This window comes from Papaver somniferum, chromosome 3 (assembly GCF_003573695.1).
Source record: "Papaver somniferum cultivar HN1 chromosome 3, ASM357369v1, whole genome shotgun sequence".
Lineage (NCBI taxonomy): Eukaryota > Viridiplantae > Streptophyta > Magnoliopsida > Ranunculales > Papaveraceae > Papaver > Papaver somniferum.
Genome location: NC_039360.1, coordinates 44,961,799 through 44,968,109, shown reverse-complemented (window position 1 = coordinate 44,968,109; position 6,311 = coordinate 44,961,799).

Here is a 6,311-nt window from a genome sequence, read left to right as displayed (position 1 = left end):
ATGAAGCAACTATGTTCTCCAATATTTTTATATTCAGTGGTACCATCACAAAGATTTGTTTGCAATGTAAAAACCGATGGCCATAGTAAGGAAGTTACTTCCACATAAAACTTTCCAAAATATTTTTTGAACATATAATTGTCAGGGTTATTTTGTTTTTGGTACTTAGGTTTTGTCCAGCTTTTGAGTTTGGTCTAACATTTGTCCAACTTTGCGGTTGGTACTTGGAATTGATGTTGACTGTGATTGACTTTATTTGACCTAATTATTTTTTAGTTTTCTGTTTTCTATTTCTCTTTTATTATTAATAATTGAGTCTTTTACTCATTTAACCCTTCTAAAGAAACCACCTTAATATCATAACCAATTCTTATTCTAGTAACGCTCACCCTCTTCACTTCCACCACACCACTGTACCGCTCACCCTCTTCACTTCCACCACGCCATTGTGATTAACAGAAGAATGTAGAATCAGAAGAAAAAAAGAAAAGAAAAAAAGCTGATGTTTATTTTGAGATTCTAGACGCGAAATAGATCTCCCAAAATCAAAGAAACATGGGATGGTTTTGCACTGTCTCTTAAGATGCTTGAACATACTGTTGGTTGTTGATAAGGATCTAAAAACAATAATTTCATCATCAGGAGCATCAAATGCATCATCATCGGGAGCGTATGATTGGTTTGATTTTGGGTTTTGGGGTTTTTAATTTCATTTGTGGAGTAACAATTTTGTGGGTTCTATCTCTTGTTTGAATTTGACTTGAGATTGAAATTTGGATTTGTAATTGAACGATTTATAATTGGGTAAATATCTTGAAATTGAACCAAATCGTTACTTTTGAAGGTTTAAAATTTCGTATTGTGAAGATCATCGGTTCATAAGAAGAAGATGATGGGAGATTAGGGTTTTTCTGAATTAGGGCAGGAATCGACAGAATTAGGAATTTTGTTGTCAAAAATCAGCACGGAAGTGAATCGAGAATTTGTACTTGTGGTGTCTTTTTCCCTTTCCATTGTTTAAATTATGGTTCACATATCATATTTGAAGAAGATGAATGTACAGTATTGTATCCGAGATTCAAAATGTAAAAGGAATTTCGTTGTGTGTGTGCTGCCATTGATGTTGACAAGGGTATGTTAATGCAGGAACTGATTGGGGCCGAGATAATATCTTTATGTTGTTGGTAATGGAAAATTATTTGAGTACATAAGAGAATTTGAAGATACTCAAGAATTTGGTTTTATGTGAGTGGTGATTTTAACAGGACTGGAACCGAAGAAGATAGAGGCACAGGATTTGAGGAGATGGGTTGCATCTAGAATTTGAATTTCAGAGAAGAAGCTGGTGATACACGAAATCAGGATATGAAAATGGTTCACGGCATTATGCAGACGTCGTGATTTTTGCGGAGGCGTAATAAGATGAAGTAGCAAATGAATTAGGGTTTCAGATAACTGGTTTGGTAAAAGTGAAAGGGCATAACAGTAACTTAGATTAATAATTAGATTTTATTTAATTTTTTAATAATTATTAAACAGAAGTCAAAAGATAACTGAGTCAACATAAGTCAACGTTAATTCCAAGTACCAAACACAAAGCTGGACAAATGTTAGACCAAACTCAAAAGTTGGACGAAACCTGAGTACCAAAAACAAAATAACCCTAATTGTGAATTTCAGTTTCCAAAACCAATATTTTTCCCACATGAGAAACTCTATAATTAAACAATTTGTGTCAAAGAGATGTTACTTGGGCTAGGTGCGCATACTGATCCTTTTATCATATTAGATTTTAGACTTTTGAATTGCATTTTACAAATAGTAATATGAATGTAATACTAATCAATCATTAATTAATCATGATATCTTCTGTTATGGTATGCATAATGATAAAATGTTAGAATTTTGAATTGCATTCACTTACATTTTGAATTCCTATTTTAATGGACTATCTTCTAGAACCATGTTTAGACGTTCTAATTAGGGGTCTATAAGTCATTAGGGTTTTATAAGTGGATTTCACAACCAACTTGTACCACCTTTCAACTATATGCTGTGAAATTTTTGTGGTCTAATATGGGAGTTCATAGGTGAGTTGAGTTACTTTTTCGACATAACATAAATGGCTTAAAGTTGGTTTCGGTTAAGTATTATTGATTCAGGCGTCAGAATGCTCCGTTTTTCGGGATTCTTTTCAAAATTCAGGAGGATTTTACTAGAAATACACTATTCTCGATAAACAATCTAACATAATTATCCAGAGTTTTATATAACACCCTTGCGATAACGGCACGAGTTAAACTCTAGTATTGTAAAAACAAAAACATCAAAGGCAAGACAAATTTGATCTTTCTCTCTCAATCCATATATGAGAAACATTAAGCTAGAAAAAGTCACATTTATCATTCATTAATGACTATTTTATATCCATATTCCTACTATACAAATCAGCGTATTATTATATTATTATTAATAGAATTTAAGAATATATGACAAACTGAAAACTGATGAAATAGCGAGGAACATATATTATGATCACAATCATTTAATAGAAATTTCTAATAAACAGGTCCTAACAATCCTAAACTTGAATAAGCCAATGAGTATCCTAATAAACAGATTGAAAGCCATAGCTTTCCAAAAAAAAAATCTCGAAAACACTGAATCCTAAAGTATTCAAAACACAAATTAAGTATTAATTTTTGTTGCTTGAATTTGTGAGTCAAAAAAAAAAATCACTCATCATGAGGTAAAAAAGAAATCTCATAATGAAAATCACCATCAAAGATTACTTTGACGAAACAAAATAATACTCATCGATCTATACAAAATCAACACACGCAAACATGTTATCCATCAAACAGAAGGAAGGCATACCTTGCACAACGTGCTTCATCGACGATAACTCATGCCAGCTAGCAACTCGTCCTAGAAATTTGTAATTATTCAGGAAATTGTTGAAGTCCATAGAAGCTAGCCCAAACTGCCTCATAGGAAATAATATTCCAAGGATAATTCAAATGGGAAAAAGGTGATGTGTTAAATAAGATGGAATCGTAAACCTAAATTGAGGTAAATATCTTACACCACTAACGAGATGCAACTATAAAAACTCATCTCGTAGCTGCAATAGCTGAAAAGAAATCCCTGGTTCAACCCTTCTGATAGAATATTGAAGAAAAAACTTAGCATACAAATGCTCCCAGTTGAACTCAGCCTTTTCCAAGTATACATCACCAATGTGTCAAAATCTGCAAGATAATATAGCATCATTAGATAACAAGCTCAAAACGTTTTCTGCAAATAATTCATGGTATCGATATGTGTAGATATATAAAATTATTATCAATTCATCATTAGATAGCAAGCTAAGTTGGTCTAAGTAAACATATATATGGCGAGGTTTTATTATTAAAATTATTATCAATTCTTGGAAGCATGAAAACTCATAATATTAACCAACAATGAGAATCCATATCTAACAGAATTTGGCAATTGGAGTGTGATTCCATTCTATTCACTCACTTCGCGATACATGTTTTATTTTAATGCAATCAAATCATAAGCTTGTAGAATAAAAATAAGACGTTTTACTGAGCTTAAGACTCAATAATACAAAACGTACAAAAAATGTAAAAAAAAAAAAAAACATCCAAGTTGCATTAAGAACTTTCCAAACTCGAATTCAAGAACTAAATGAGAAATATTATCCTAAAAATTCTTAATATGAAGATATAAGATATCAATAATAGCATAAAAGGATCCAAACAACTCGTAAATTCTTCATTACCGTGCCTATATAAAAGTCTAATCACATGATTTTTGTGCCATCTGAGGGAATCGAACTCACATCTACATGGTTGTAAACCATGTTCTCTACCAATTGAGCTAAGAAAGCAAGTAACATTATGATAAAACCCTTAAATTCACAGTGAATCATATGCTTACTACCTTTTAGAGTCTGGCTTCAGATATATGCATATAAAGAAGAACATGAATGTTTTCGCTATCTTAAACTAAAGTATCATCATGAGGAAGTTCAACCATTAATTGATGAATGACATGTTTTTCCACTACCTTTCTAAAAAGGAGAAGTTCAACCTTTAATGCAATCCCGTTACTTGTCTTCTCCTTCCAAGATGGCATGGGTTTTTACAGTTGTACTGCAACTTAATAAAAATGGCCAAACACAATCGCAAGAAAGTCATAAATCCTTTTTGATGTAAGTACATACAAAGACCTAAAGTTTCCTTAAATATCATGTTGAAGTGATTTAATATTCAAAAACACATTAAAAATTATATAGAACTACGTTATCCTAGCTAGAGTCTGACAACGATAAGAGACCGAAAAATGGAACTCCAAGTTATCGGTGGAGTTGGCATAAAGTTCAGCATCTCTGATAGATTAACCTCAACCAATCCACGCCAAAAATAAAATGATCTTACTCATCTATGAAGTAAAACCGAGGTCAACTTGGAAACGTTCAAACTCCATTATTGTAATCACTCTATAAAAGCATCACATCATTTAGGGTTTCATTTTTCCGAAAACGTTTCATATTTTATGTTTCTTGTCTATGTCTTCTCATTTTCTACTTTGTTTTTAGGGTTTCATATTTTCTATTTCTTCTCTGCTCGTTTTCTCATTTTCTGGTTTCTTCTAATGGAGTCTGGAACAGAGCCTGATCAAGAAGCGGCTACAAACAATGTAAGCTTGAACTTAATTTTCTATTTATCCCTTTTCTGTTCTTTGAAGTTAAATTTCTTTATAGGATTTTTTTCCTTGTAGTTTCATGGTTTTCATGTTGAACCTACTCAATCTCGTGCTACTACTGAGGTAATTATGTTTACGTGTTTGTGTTTGTTTTTCTATTCTTTGATCCTCTAGGGTTTATTTTAGCCTTTTTATTTTTAATTTTGTTTTTCTACTTTTTGGAATACTTATGTTTCTATTTCTGTTGTTCTAGGCTCCGACCTCTAGAGGATTTATAGATTGGGAAGCAATCTGTGTTCTTAAAGAAGGGGAAAATAATTTGAACAATAAAACTTCGATAAATTAATAGTTTTGGGACTGCTAAATTCTATCAATTTAGCTAAGTATTAATTTATGGATAAATTAATAAGTTATTAATATACCAAAACATAGCAAATTTAAATTTAAATTTAAACTTCAAAAATATTTGCATTATGTGCGTAAATGTATACTTTGATTTTATAAATTAAAACATTGAGAAGAATAACACAATAAAATCACTCCTGAACTTTTCAAGGGACTACAAAAAATTAGAAATGAAATCCAATGTTATAAAAATATGAACAAGAAACAAATAACTTTAGATTCTTATTTTAATAAGACATCATAATGTAGTGTTATTATACTAATTATTAATTTATATATTAGTTGGCCCTATTGGAAACCTAAACTTTTTATTATTTTATAAATTTAGCGAGGTTATTAATTTAGCACACTGGTCCAAGTCGGGACTGGCAAAAACAAATTTTTTTTTGCATAGTTATTAATTTTTCGCAGATTATTTAACGAAGTTTTAGTGTATATCTCTAGAACAAGAGCTGGCCAAATAATCTTTTTTAGTCACAGTATGGTTCACCTGGGATGGATTTATTTCTTTAAGTATTACTCCCTCACTGATATCCTTATTTTTTGTCAACTTTTCCAGGAATAAAACTCTTCCCCGCCAGTTCTGTTTTAAGATATCACCCTTCTAATAAACGTACTTGTATGACAACATTATTGTCCCATCGGTACTTCCGATTATCATAGGTACATGCAGACTTAGTTTGTGATTATAAGTTTGGAACAAGGGAACATCATGAGATCAGTTCTTTACTCTGACACCTAATGAATACAGTACATGAGAACAAATGATTAAATAATTTGGTTGATGGTCGATTTTTATGGTTTCTTTAACTGGCATTCTAACATTTTTTTTTATCTTTTTCAGGTGGTAACGGATGTTGCGCCCCAAGTGGTTGATGTAGCATCTCCCCAATCGGTTAATGTAACAAGAACTGGCCAGGTAATTTTTTTTAGTCTCATTGTGTTAGAGCATAGCTCGGTTGAACCCACCAAGCGTTGGTATGTGGTAGGAGTAGAAACCTACAATGTTAAAGCGCAAGCGCACGGTGTCTAAACATAGATAGAGGCAAATACGGGTCGATCCTACGGGGATTCGGATTGGTGAAACTAAACTTATAAGTTCTAATTCTACTAATTTAGATCAAACGGGGGTTTGTCGTTGCGACGAGAATATGGATTGAGTATAAGATACAGAACAAAAGCAAAGATAA